The 14270-nt window shown below is 33.7% G+C and overlaps 1 long non-coding RNA gene across 2 annotated transcripts in view; it reads right to left on the bottom strand.

The window, feature by feature from the left end:
* LOC107504014 overlaps nucleotides 1–14270 on the bottom strand; it is a 114063-nt gene that overhangs the window by 13967 nt on the left and 85826 nt on the right. For both annotated transcript variants that reach the window (XR_004952662.1, XR_001595351.2), the window contains one exon: nucleotides 1824–1952. This is a non-coding gene — a long non-coding RNA (uncharacterized LOC107504014). The remainder of the gene's footprint in view (nucleotides 1–1823; nucleotides 1953–14270) is intronic.

Here is a 14270-nt window from a genome sequence, read left to right as displayed (position 1 = left end):
CGATAAATGTATTCTAGGAAGAAGGATGTTTTAAAAGTTTTTACCTAGAGTGTGACAGTCTGATTTCTAGTTTATATGGGTGACTAAACTATGGATAGCATTCATACATTCCATGGATGCAAGGGAGATGAGGACTGTGGAGCAGTTGGGGAACTGGAACCATCAGGGATAAAATCTGATGTGAAGAGGTTTCCCTGGTAAAGTGATGAGGAAGGAGTTGGTAGTTGGTTTAGGAGTGAGTGAAGTGTAGCACAGATGAAGAACTGAACTATGTAAATTCAGTGTGAGGTATCTGTGAGATCAATCAAGTGCATATGTCTAGTGGGAAAGAAGTTTCCAGCCTGGTGACTTCACCTTGGAATTTATCAGTAAATACATAATAATAAAAATTTTGTCACTGAATGGAATCAGCCAGAACAAGTGCGAACAGAGAGAAAGTTAACTCTTGTTTGGGTTCCAGGGCAACATGAGAAGCCTAATAAAAGGCTGAGAAGAAATACAACTACAGTACTGAAAGGTACTGGTTTTATCCTGATATTTTTTCAAGTAAAGACTCTGAGCTTCAGAAAAATGCAACTTGCCCAAAATATTATAGCTAGAAATTACCTGAGCCAAGATTCGATCCCTAATTTTTTTTTTAACTCTAAAAGTTCTTTCCAGTGTATTGTAAACCCACCACCCTATAAGAACTATAATGTTCTTACAGGTAAAGACTATGTGTTCTACTTCCAAAAAGCCTCCATAATATGTGCTTTAAGGAATGTGTGATTTTATTCTATAAAAGCCATACTGAATTAAGATAATTGTTTTTTCCTATATTTTTAACTAGATGTATCCTTTAGGTATGTTATTTTTTGATAATTTTTTCATACATTTTGATATTAACAGTGAAGTTTAAGAATCTATGTCTTATGGAAGCACATTTAATTAAATGATTAAATATAAATTTTAATACAATGACTTTCATTCTTCCAAAATAAGAACAAAATTATATAGAATTCTGATATCTGAGAAATTTAACTATTCACTTATAAAATCAAATGAGGCTTTTTTTCTATTTTTAAAACACAACAGGAGATTTCAGTAGTGGGTAGTCCTTGCCCTTGTTAATACAATTTTTTTCAAGAGATTGTATTGTACTGAAGAAATATATGAACCACTAGTCTTACCAGAAATTTACCATAATCAAGATATCACTCCTTACCTGCCTCTCCAATGAAGAAATGAAGAAATTTTGCTTTAGCAAGCAACACATACAAATTTACATTAAAAGCAAATTCAAATCCAACACAAAAATTCAGGTTTGCTGACAGTGACAGAAGATGCTGTATTCTTTGCTATGTAATGCACCGAAACTTAAGTATTTTAAAACAACGTAATAAGAATTTAAAGTAGAACCTTAAAATGATCTTATCACATCCTTTTCCATTTATGAATTTACTTTAAACACTCCTTTTCTCTAATTACTTAGAGATATAAATAATCAAAGAAAACAACAGAATCATCACCAAAGCATTATGAAATTTTAGAGAGATCTATTATTTAGAGAGATCTATTATAGATTCAAGAAAATTATGGAGTAATCCACATCTACATAGAAAGTAATTTATGTAATAAGTAATGTCATTTTGAAAGGCATTTTCTATTTGGAGCAATATAATGTAATTTTCTTAGAATTTTAAGTATTACTTTGTAGTACCTACATGTTTCCTAATTTTCATGCATATTTTAAATTTGTTCATTTTTTTCCCATATTTACTGATAACCTACAATGTGCCAAACATTGTGATAGTTTTTGTAGGTAAATAGTAAAGAAGACTCACCTCCAGTTTCACAATTGCACATCCTCTACTAAATGTAAACAGCTACTATAATATTGTCGAAAAATGGGCTCTCCAGTTGCAGATGCTAAGACAGAATTTGGGGTGCAAGTATTTATTAGGGACCAACATCTGTGAAATAAAGGGCAGGGGGTATTAGGATTTGGCAGTGGAAGAAGTTGAACAACAATACAAGACCATCAAAGCTATGGCCAACTTAGTAGAGAGTTTTGGCGCTATTATTGACTATCAAAGCATACTATGTAAAGTGACATGACCAGGCCTTTATACTTCTGCCTCAATCAGTCACCAGATGCAGGGTAAACAAAAAAGCATGTAACAGTGGGGAAGGGTGTTGTCTGTACCCAGGCAGCTATTGAGGATCTGACACATGGAAACTGTCTGTGAAGGTAATCCTGGGTCCTGGACAGCAAGCTTTAATTAAATGGGAGTGTGAGCTGCAAATCTTCATATCTACCACATTCTATTATAAAAACATTCAGTGAATTATTGGCAGTGAAGGTAAAGGGGCCATTGTCATTTTCATCTTTTGCTCCTGAAGTCATGTAGTCTTCCTATTGCAAGTGCAGAGACAAATAAAAGTTTTCAATTCAATGCATATACTACATACTAAATATGACGCCATGCCATTACAGCATATAGCCACCAGGCTGCCCCCCTCCCCGGTTGGGTCTTCAGTAAACCTTTTTAAAGCTCTATCATGCTGGCAGCTTAGGTGTTATGGAAACGGCAGGCACATTTCTGTCCTTTGCATAAAGTGGGTTACTTGATTGACATGATATTTCATGGGATCCGATGCCACTCACTAAAACACTCTGTAAGCCCACAAATAATAGTACTGCCTGAGAACTTGTGGGCAAGAAAGGCAAACCTGTACCCAGAATATGTATCTATTCTTGTGAGGTACCACTAGCCCTTCCGAGATGTAAGGAAAACAATTTAGTTAACTTGACACCAAATGGCCAGTTTGTCTTCTCAAGAAATGAATCCTACCAAGGACTTGACATTGTTATCTGATACTGACTTCTGGTAGTGAAGTTGGTGCTATTTGTGTTATGCAAAGTCTTTATATGATTACTACCATAGCCATTTAATGCATGTGTTCATTGTGCTAGCACTGGATAATCGGATGACAGACACAAATTGAAGCCGTCCTGCTTGTCCATTTTGTCCACTTGTATGTTTAGAGCTGCTTCAGCGGTAGATGTTTTCTGATGTTCATAAACATGTGATACAAAGATCTTCCTACATCGTGCCCACTCTCATATGTCCATCCATATGCTTACACTCCAGACTTTCTTGTCCTCAGTCTCCTAAGTTGATTAACTCCTTTTCCTTGGTGCAAAATTATCTGAATAAATGGTTGGGCCTGTATAGCCATTCCTCAATTAAGTCACCAGAAAAGCCGTCCCTGGGAAAGATATAACCTCAGGCAAAGGAACTTTCTGCAGCTAAGTCATAACTTGAAGAAGCTCACAAATGAAGGCTGTGTGCTGACCACACTCCCTGAAACCTAATGGCAAGTCCTTCTTTAAAGGAGTTGTGGACAGTATATTTCTATATGTACCACAAATATAATGTGACAATAGCTTCCCTAACATAAAGCATGAAGCATTTGAGGAGATAAAAGGAAGAGTGCCTCAAAGACATCTCACGATCAAATTATTTGGCAGGTAACATAGATTATCTAGATGAATTAATGATAGATTTTTATTTTATAGTTTAATGAAAAATTTCCTCTTTCCTTCTTCTCTACCTATTCTAGGTTCACAAGGGGGGAAATTCTAGTTATTTAGTTGTATACAGAGGCAAGGGTGGTCAGAGTTCCTCACAGAAGTAAAAAAAAAAAAAAAAAGTGAACAGATATTTGAAAATCAAATAAAAGAACAGAAACTAGGTGCATGCCTGGGGATAGAGAGAGGATATGTGAGTGAGTTGTTAAGACAGTGGGAGAAGCATTCATGCAAAGGCCTAAGAATGAATGGGTATGGTGAATGAGAGAACTATAAATTGTTTATTATAGAATGAACAGCATATGAGAAGCAAGGAATAGTGGGAGATATGGTTGGAGAAATAATCAGAGAACACATTTTAAATTTGTAACATGCTGTGGAATTTAAACTTTATGGTGGGGGTGCTAGGAAATACATCCGAGTTTTTAAGTGGAGTAGTGATATGCTCACATTTTATTTGTGTTTCAGAAAGATCACTGAAACTGAGGTTTGAAAACAGATTCCAAACATTGACAGCCTCATAGGATCTCCCTTCAGTAAAAAGACCCACTATATTTCTGAAAGGTAACAATTCACCATTCAAACATCCAATTACCTATGCTTCCAAATTTGCTGTAATAAAAAATGACCTTGAAAAATTTTCTGATGAGGCCACCATGCAGAGGAAATCTGTTATAGTCCAGAAGGTTTTATAGTAGAGTTATTCCATTTATGTTCAAAATCAGATTTGGTGGCTAAAACCAATTAAAATATTATGACATCTATGATAAATGCAGAATTTGATTCTGTCTAAAGCTTTAAGTAGAAAGGAACCAAACCTGGTCAAATTCCAAAATTCTAGACCTAATAATAGAATATATTATTCAAGAAATCATGCAAATTGACTAAAAGTAATGACCAAATTATGCAGTTTAATAATACTTAGGCTGGTTAAAAAATTTTAACATATAGAATAAAGTTTTAATATAATAATCTTGCTGCAAAGAATAGAAAAAGAGCTCCTGTTTTTATTTCCATTATGTATATTGTTTTCCCAAAGGATAATACTTTCATTTTGTATTAAGATAAGCTACAATACATGGATTTTTTTTCACTCTGTCAGTCCTTGAGATTATTATTCCAGTACCCAAATACTCATATCAGATCAATTTAGCAAGGAATAAAAACCTTCAATATAGCTAAAAGCTATTCTGTAGTTCAGGAGGGAGGGCCTAAGTTTTATAGGGCTGGATGTGAAAGAACAATGAGCAAGGAGGCAGGCAATAACATGCGAAATTAAAAGACAATAGGATTAAGAATACATAAAGTAAAAGATGTGAACATGTAAATTTCAGTCAAGTATTAGCAAAAGAAATAAACTCTGCTTGCATGATTATTACGATTAGAGACAGTCGATTTGTATGTATTTAACTACAGATGCTCGCTTTAGTCCACCTATAAAAGATTCTTGTAGATGAGAAATAATGCAATATAGGAACACTATACAGAGGAAATGAAAAATTTACCATGCCATACGTGGCAATCCATAATGGAAAAATATGACTAGTAAATGCTCATGTATCTGAGACCATTTTGAGATATGATCTCATTTTTTATTCCACAATGAATTAGCTTTTCCCATCCAATTAGAAATTTTCCTCTTCAGTCAATATTTAATTTTCTTTCATATTTTCCAAAGCATAGGGGTTTCCTCTTTCTTATTCATTTAGAACTGAGATTCCGGGATGCTTTGCCAGCTAAATAAGCAAAATGCATACATCTGAACAGTCACTGAGCAAGAGCACAGATCACACTAAGGAATAATGAGAACATTCCTTCAACTGTTTTATCATTACTATCTTATTTATGTAGGTCAATGAAGAGAAGAACTTATAGGATCATTTCTGTAATTTTCCAAACAGCTAAAAATGAGACCATTAGAAAATTCTTTCACTTTAGTTGTTGATTCTTATCTATCTGTTTAATATGACTTAGATCCCTTTGTGTCAGAAAAGCACTTTTGTAATTCCAAGGACAGTTTTCATCATATCATTGTTTCTCTGATCACTTCTTTAAAATATTCTATACCTAAAACTAATTCTTATGATAAGTTTAAATAAGTATCAAGGCACTTTTTATACAGGTTTGGTATGATGATTCATACAGACCCACTCTCTTACTCATTCTAGTTTCCTCAGTATGGGTTCTCAACATGGGCCATTAAAGAATTCAAGAGTTAATCACAGTGACTAACCAAATCAGATTGTCCAAATAATTTTTGGAACAAGTAGAATTTATAGCTATATGTGGTCGTTAACCATTTCTTGTGAATTAAAATCCTTCTATTTAGCACAATCAGGTTTTAATTTATATTTCATGAATAGCTACTAATGCCCTGCCAAGAAAAATGAAGCTTAATATATATGTATAATATGTTTATGTATATTTTTACAATTTCCTACATGAAACCAAGTGCCTGTAATAATGTTGAGTCACAGACATTTTTTCTTCATTCCATAAAAAGTATTAAAAATCTTGAAAAACATTGTGCTGTTGAATTGTTGTGCAATGGGCATATTCTACCTTTATGCCTTCCAGTGTGATAGCCACTAGCCAGACATGGTTATTGTACACTAAAAGTTTGTCTGAAAAGTTTAAAACTTTATATTTAAATTTAAATAATAGCCAATTGTATCTGATGACTACCATATTAGACAGAGAAGATCTATTACAGTAAGAAAGTTATTGTGCTAACATTTTCACAATATTGGTAGAAAATAATTAAGTATAATTCTGAAGCACAGTGTGAAAAGTATAATATTAGTATAATGTTATACACAGGGTAGCTAAAGGAACACAGAAAATCTCTAATTCAGATTAGAATAAATGGCAGACATCAAGGAAAGTGTTTACAAAGGAGAATAAAGCAATTGTCATGAAGAACGAGCAAGAGTTAGAGCCAAGAAGACCCTTGGCTGCATTTGAAAAAAAGATAAATTATAATAATCATGGCTATACCCATTTTCAAAAATAGATTGTTCTAGTCACTGTGATTGGTGTCCGTGTTTCTTCCTTCCAATGTTAGACTTCTGTGTGCAATTATCAGGAGATCTCACAGCAAAGATTAAAGAGTATCCACCAAAATATTAAATCAGTTCCCCATTGAATAAAAAAAAAAAAATACAGGTAAATATTTTGTAGTTTGGCAATCTCCCTTTTCCGTATGGTATCTGAAGAAATGTATTACCACAAGCAATATGTAACTGCCTACTTATAAAGTCCAGAAGAAGATTGTTGTTTCTTTCTGCCCTAACCATGCATTTTTAAAACAGGTCTAACTATTTTAGTGGAACTAAAAGGCAATATTAGGAAGCTGGTAACATACTCCTGCTTATGACAATGAAAAAAAATCCCTTACTTCCTTTCTCCCCTTGTTCTCACTTCCTGTTGTGCCCCAGGAGAACCTGACCTTCAACCTCTAATTTTTTAGTTCAACTTTTGACCTACCATCTCACCATTCATCCAACAGTTTATTAAGCTGATTCCAACTTCGGCTCTCAGTTCAGTACTGAGTTCTTATTCACTCTGTTGCTCCTCCTGCTCCTGACTACCTGGGGTTAATGCATTTTCCCTTCTCTTTTTGTGCTGGAAAAGCAAGTCCTCTGTGCTCTCTGACTGACACTCAGATTGATTTATCATAACCTTAAAGTTATTCTATGGCTCCCAGGGGTATCTGTTTAGTATGTGCTCAAAGATACCATTTAGAGCATACTTTACATTTTCTGATTCTAAAAAGGATTTGATTTTAAATTAGACACACATACACAAAGGACAGCATGGGATATTGCCTGTATAGTCATTTTCTGCTCTTCGAAAACAGATGTGCAAATTAAGGCCACAAATTCTTTGATGCTCCTCCTATCAAGTGGGTGGACTCTGTGACTGCTTTGACTAATAGACTATATGGGAAGTTTTGCTGTGCCTGTTTCTGGCTACAAGCCTTTAAAGACTAGCAGCTTCCACTTCATGTTTCCTGGAACATTCACTCTTGGAAATCAGCCACCATGCTGTGAGAAAGCCAAAGCTGCCTCACAGAGAGGACTAGCCTGGCTGAGTTCCCAGTCAGCAATCAGCATCAACTTGCTATTCCATGTGAGGAGCCTCCTCAACACCTAAACCTAATTTAGATGATGAAATCCTAGGTCCTGATCATGTACCTGACGCTGTATTGGGATGAAACTTTTGGGGTTTTTAGAGGGAGGGTAAGTGTATTTTGCATGTAGGAATCACATAAATACTTTTTGGACAGAGGTTAACTGTGACAGATTAAAGACGGTCAAATTTTTTATATTTCTCTGTTTAACAGTTGCAATCTGTATCCACTTGCCTTGAGTCTGAGGGCTCTATGACTACTTTGAGTGTGGCAGAAGTGGCACGTTAAGAGACTAGGATCTTCCACTTCCTGCCTCTTGGAATACTCACTCCTGCTGCGAGGCAACTAACAGCAAGCCCTTAGAAAGGTCCACGTGAGGAAGCATTGAGGCCCCAAGTCAACAGCCCCAACTGAGCTCCTAGCTATCAGTCAGCACAAATTTATGAGATATGTGAATAGATCTTTCAGCCCTATTGACACAATAGGTCATGGTCGATATAGAGCAGAGCACACTACAGAGACCACTCTATATTCTTTATCCACAGTCAAGAGCAGAATAAAATTCATTCATAGAAACTACTAAGCTTTGGCATTATTTGTTACATAGGAATCTATATTTGAAACACCAGAGTATCTTCATGCAAAATGTTTCTGCTCCCCCTGTGTGGAATACTCTTCACACAAATCTTCCCAGGGTAAGTTTATGTTCAGCATTTGGTACTCAGTTAAATACAACATCATAAGAAATGCATTCTAAGTCTTAGGAACCCTCATTCTCTCAAACTCATCACTCTGTCTTTTCACTGTTTATTTCTTTAATAAGTGTGTATTATCTGCATGTATCCACTCCCGCCCAAATTAGAATATAAGTTACATAAAGTAAGGAAATTTATTTGACTTGTTCTTTGCTATACCTTTCACCTAAAGCAGTACTTCAATATACATGTGCTAAATATATATTTTATTAAATAAATATGAATTATTAACTCTTCTACTAATTTCCCCAACAAAGAGGATCTGATTATGTGGTAATAGAAGTGAAGAACACTAGAAGCTGGTATATTCATCCTCTGTACCTCTGAATGCTTTTCTCACTGTTTCTCAAATACTAAACAACCAAATTAAGAAACTAGATTTTAACTGATTCAAATTTCAATAACCAGTCAACCACAATATTTTTAAACCTACAAGTCAAATATTCAGATAGCTGTAATGTTGGTTTAATCCATTACAAACCAATGCAATTTGAATTGGCCTGCTTAAATATGCAGTAATTAATTGGAGACATCGAAGTCCCTAATTCAACCAAAAGAAAGTGTCTGATATGTGGCCACAGTTGTGTTTTAAAATATTAAGGTTCTTATAATGCCCTCAAGGAAACTGACTTTCAAGATTTGGGGTAAGGTGACAGACCAGAGCAGGAGTCAGCACCCTGTTGACCTCACTGAATGTTGAATGTACAATATAGTACTCCTATACGACCCAAGCAAATGGCCAGACCTGTTTACTTAACACAAGTTATCCCCTCAGTTAAAGCAATCTGTTTTTCCTCCTAAAATATAAGTGTGTGTGTGTGTGTGTGTGTGTTAGTTCAAGAAAACTCCTATTAAAATTTGGGTTGCAAAAGTACTGAGTCAGGTCTTACACAGAAATACAAAGATGGAGGCCTCTTTGTCATTGAAATATTAGAGAACATTTCAAAACTGTTAAATCATGAGGAAGTATGACTCTGATAATTAGATCATGAATGGCAGAATAATTCCTGTGAGTGCTTGACATGCATTTTAAATTTGTCTGAGCACTGCTTTCCAAATGCATTAATTTTCTAGTATCTGTTAAAACACTTATTAAAAATTATTTATAATCTGCTTATTTGAGATTTCTTCTATTATCTGTGAATTCATTTTTTTTTCCTTTGACACAAAAATACCCTATGTAAAATTTCAAGGGAACCACATTATTACCTACCAGGGCCCTTAACAGAATCAGAGCAATCACACTAGTATTCCCCCAACTTCTACCTCTCAGACACTTTCAAATCCTGTCATCCAAATCATCATGGTGCTAATACATTCCCAAGCACTGAGGACTCAGAGGAGCACGATGCTTCAATGTGTTTATAGAATACATTTCATATAGACAGGCACGAAAGGAACAGTTTGCATAATTACCTGCCAAAAAGAATCCATCTGTCAGAAGAGTGGAAACTGGTATCAAACAAGTTCACATTAAAAAACAAAATCTCAATTTCCATTCTATGCACTTCATTTCCTTGAGCCTAATTATCAGTGTGCATATAAATGGGGAGAATACTTCTTCTTGGTTACAGTTCAAAATTCTGGTCTTGGCAAGAGACAACAATAGCTGCTCATTTCTTTGGGGGCTGTACCATACAGCTGAGAGCATCAGGGCTAAAAATGCCAGGCCAAATTCTGTTGCTGCCAATGTGAAGCTTTACTTTACTGCTTGTGGCAAATGCAGTATGTGTGAGAAACAGAAATATTGTCTCATTTCCTTAGTGTTAACTAATCTTGGCTGGGCTGCCAAGAAAGAAACACAGCCCAGTTTCCCTGAAAAGCATTCATTTTTGTACTTATTTTCTAATACATTTCTTAAATTTCTTCCCAGTTTTCTATGACAGAAACATCTATCTTCAGAGAGAAAAAGAAAATTGCAAAGACTCATTTAAAAGACTAAAACAAAATCCAAATATTAGACAAAAATACAAAAAGAAAACCAAATTATTTGCTTCATAAAATATTCTTAATGTAAAAATTATTTGTACACATTCTGCAAAAACTCAACTCTCAATTTTTAATATGGTTTTAATCAAACATAATTTTGAAAAAGTAAGGACTTATATAAAGAGGTTAATCTGTACTTTTTGAAATAGAAACTTTTTGAAATCATCATGCTGGAAAATATTTGAAATATATAATACTTGGAAAATATTTAAGTGCTGCAGCATAAATTCCTATTATATTATCAAAAACATCCTAAAATTGTAAAGAGAATTTTATTACTTGTGAATTAAAAATGATCTATTCATTCATTCATTCATTCATTCATTTACAGATGTTGAGTACCTGCTTTGTGTCAGGCACCAATCTAGGATTACGGTTGTAAAGGTAGACAAAACTGAGAAAATCTGTCTTCATGGTGCTTGTATTTAATAGAACAGATGTTTTTAAAATAAGGTACTGGTAGGAGTTTGCTTTATAGGAGACACTGCATTTTTTGAATAATGTTTTATACTTCCTAGAAAATTCTGTATGTCCTTCATGTCCACAATTAACCTTTTCTTCATCAACAATATAAAATAACTGAATTTTCAGCAGATTCCTAAATATTTCTTTTGATTTCCAGGTAGAATCTAATGGTTGAAGTAGGTAGTTGGAAAACCCATTTTATTCCTGCCACAACACTGTTATAATAAACATCCTTATAGCTATATAAGTGAGGCTTGTCTTTCCATAAGGTACATTCAGAGAAAAAATATGAATATGCACATTTTTATTTTAATGGATTCTGCCATAAATATTTCCAAGTACTGTAGAATTGATATTTTTACGAGCAATATAACATTTTTTTCTTTTCTGTTAATAGGTATTACTAATGAGATAAGCATATTAAATGCATCATATGTTGTATTAAAATGGTAGTAAGTCATTTATTATGAATATTTACCTGTTTCTAGAATTTGTGGCCACCTTACATTATAGATGTTAACTCAGTTACAAATATTAATTCTAATTAATATTAGTTATACTAACTTTATGGAGTATTTTATAGTGCACCCTATTTTTTAAAGGTATAGTCAAGTATGTCCATCTTTATTTTTCCATAGCTTCTGGGTTTTTGAATGGTTAAAATTCTTCCTAACCAATAGATGTTCATTTTAGCTCTTAGATTTTATTACAAAATACTTATTTTTTACATTTACATTGTTTCATCTAAAATTTATTTTTGTGAGTAATATTAGATAATAATTCTTATTTTTTTCCTGTGTAGAATGATAGCTTGACCATCACATTTGATAAATCAGCTATTATATTCCCACAAAATTAAAATACACCAGTGTCAAATATAACATTTCAATTATGTATATGCTGGAATCTATTTGTCCTTCACTTGGTTCCACTCTTTGCTTTTCTATTCCATACCAATATGATTTAAAAAAAAATTCTTATGCTTTTGATATTGTTTCAGTATCTTATAAGGCTAGCCTTCTATAACTATTCTTCTTTGTTATAATTGTCTTGAGTAGCCTCAAGTATATATTTTTCAAAAGGAACTTAAGATCATTTTAGCAAACTAAAAAAATATAACTCTATTGTGATTCCATGACAAATTACATTAAATTTATAATATAATTTAGAGAGAATTGACAATTTCATGTATTAATCTTCCTATCAAAAGCCTGGAATGTCATTCTATTATTCAGGTTTTACTTTACATTACTGAGTAAGATTGAGTAGTTTTCTGTATATAGTGTAATACTTCATAATACTTGATTTTAGTTCTACTTCATTATTCAATGTTTGCTTTTATGTCATTTTATTGTTATCATGGTTTTCCACTTCTATATTTTGGTGATTCATTCAATAGCTTAGAAATTGTCCGCCCCCCGCTTTGGGGAATTCTGCTTTCTACTGATAGATTAGCTTGTATTAACCTAACTTGGCCTTTTAAGAATAAGTATAAAAGCTGTATAAGAAATACCAAAAATAGTTCTTTCAAGGTAATAGAGTACAATTAAGAAAGCCAGAATTTTATAGGACAGAGATCCCAGAGAGAAGACAAAAGTGCTGAAAATATCCAGATATTTTTCTGCCACTTCTCTTTCCATGTATTTGTTTATTAATAACAGTAGGAAACTTAGTAAACAAACATAAACAGCTCAAAACTTATGGTGGTCTTATGGGGCCAGGGGGACAAATAATTGCAATTCGAGGCTATATAAAGTTCTCTAATGTTAGAGGAGAAAGACCCTGTAGAAAATGGAACTGCAAAAAACATGAGCCCAACATTCTGTGTTCCTTTTCTCTTTGAAGCATATTCATTTCTTAAAGTCATGGGACGAAGGCTAAGAAATTGAGGGAACATATGTTTGTGGTCTAAACTAGATATCAGCAGTCTACAACCCACAGGTTAAATTCAGACCAACATTTGTTAATGTAAATAAGTTTTTATTGGAACACAGACATACTTATTCATTTATGTCTCTCTATGGATACTTTTGTGCTTCAAAGGCAGAACTGAGTAGTAATGATATAGACCATATGACCAGAAAAGCATAAAATATTTACTATTTGGCTACTCACAGAAAAAGTTTGCTGACCCCTAGTATTGACCAAACACTTTCAATTATAAAAGGGAGTTTCTTTATACTTATGCTAGGAAAAGAAGCATAAACTAGGATTGCCCTAAACAAAAGCCAATAGGTAACTGGCTAACTTTCATAAAGACTAAAATATCCCATCCCTATTTTTACAAGGAAAAGTTGCTACTACTTCTAGCCATATTTTAGGAATAAAGTAAAAAGACTATAAAGGAAGACAGGATCTTGCAAAGCCTCCACAATTTTTCAAACACAATGCTGGCATTAAGTAAATTGTGTCCAGGATTATCAGGAGATTGAATAGAAATAACAAGTTCAAGAGAAAAAAAAAAATCAGACAAATGAAACAAACTCAGAAATGATAGAGATATTAGAGTTTCAAACAAGCATTTTTAAATTATTATGGTTAGTATGCTCAAGAGAAGATGGGGAAAAATACAGATTTGTATTAGAAAACTAGAATATATATAAAAATAGAGAATCTTTGGAAATTCTAAATCTGAGAAATATAGTAACTTAAACTAAACATTTAATAGATGGTTTTAAAAGAAGAATAGTGAACAGAAGACCAGTAAAATAGAAAATGGTATAGAAATAAATATTTAGGCAAATACAGAAAACAAAAGATTTAATGGTCTGCCATTCATATAATTAGATTTGCATTAGAAGAGAGAAATAATAGGGTAGAATGAAGAAATTTTCGCTATGAACTTTTCAAATTTGATCAAAATCAAGACATATTTTAAGTGCTTGTTCGACTTAAAATTGTATTTAAGTTAAATTATAACTGTTGCTTTTGCTTAAAATATCTTCCTCCTAAGAGCAGTCTTATTTAATTAAACTACCTCTTTTTTTCTGTTCTATCTTCTAGGGCCCTTACCAACAACACTATTTTATTTTGCCTGCTAATTAAGGCTCAATCCAAATACTGGAGTGAGGTGGAAGCGAACTGGAGAGAGGTGCAAAACACTGTATTCCTGGTCTAAGAGACAATAGTCAAGTTTTCAGCTCCACATCACTCCAATTTTCAGGGGCACAGAGAACTCAACATGCCAGGGCTGTTATCCCACAGTTCCTCCAGTTGGTCCTCCATGAATCCCTCCAGGAGAAAATAAGCAGCCTCTCCCCTTGTGGGGGATGAAATTCATTTATATAGGTAGGCCAGGTTCTCTATGGAATCCATCTAAACTTCCTTACCCTAAAGATCCTCCCACTTGGCCCGA

The sequence above is a fragment of the Rousettus aegyptiacus genome, unplaced genomic scaffold (genome assembly GCF_014176215.1).
Source record: "Rousettus aegyptiacus isolate mRouAeg1 unplaced genomic scaffold, mRouAeg1.p scaffold_m13_p_8, whole genome shotgun sequence".
NCBI classification, from domain to species: domain Eukaryota; kingdom Metazoa; phylum Chordata; class Mammalia; order Chiroptera; family Pteropodidae; genus Rousettus; species Rousettus aegyptiacus.
The sequence above is the reverse complement of the archived record's forward strand: the minus strand, read 5'-3'. Positions and strand labels throughout refer to the sequence as shown.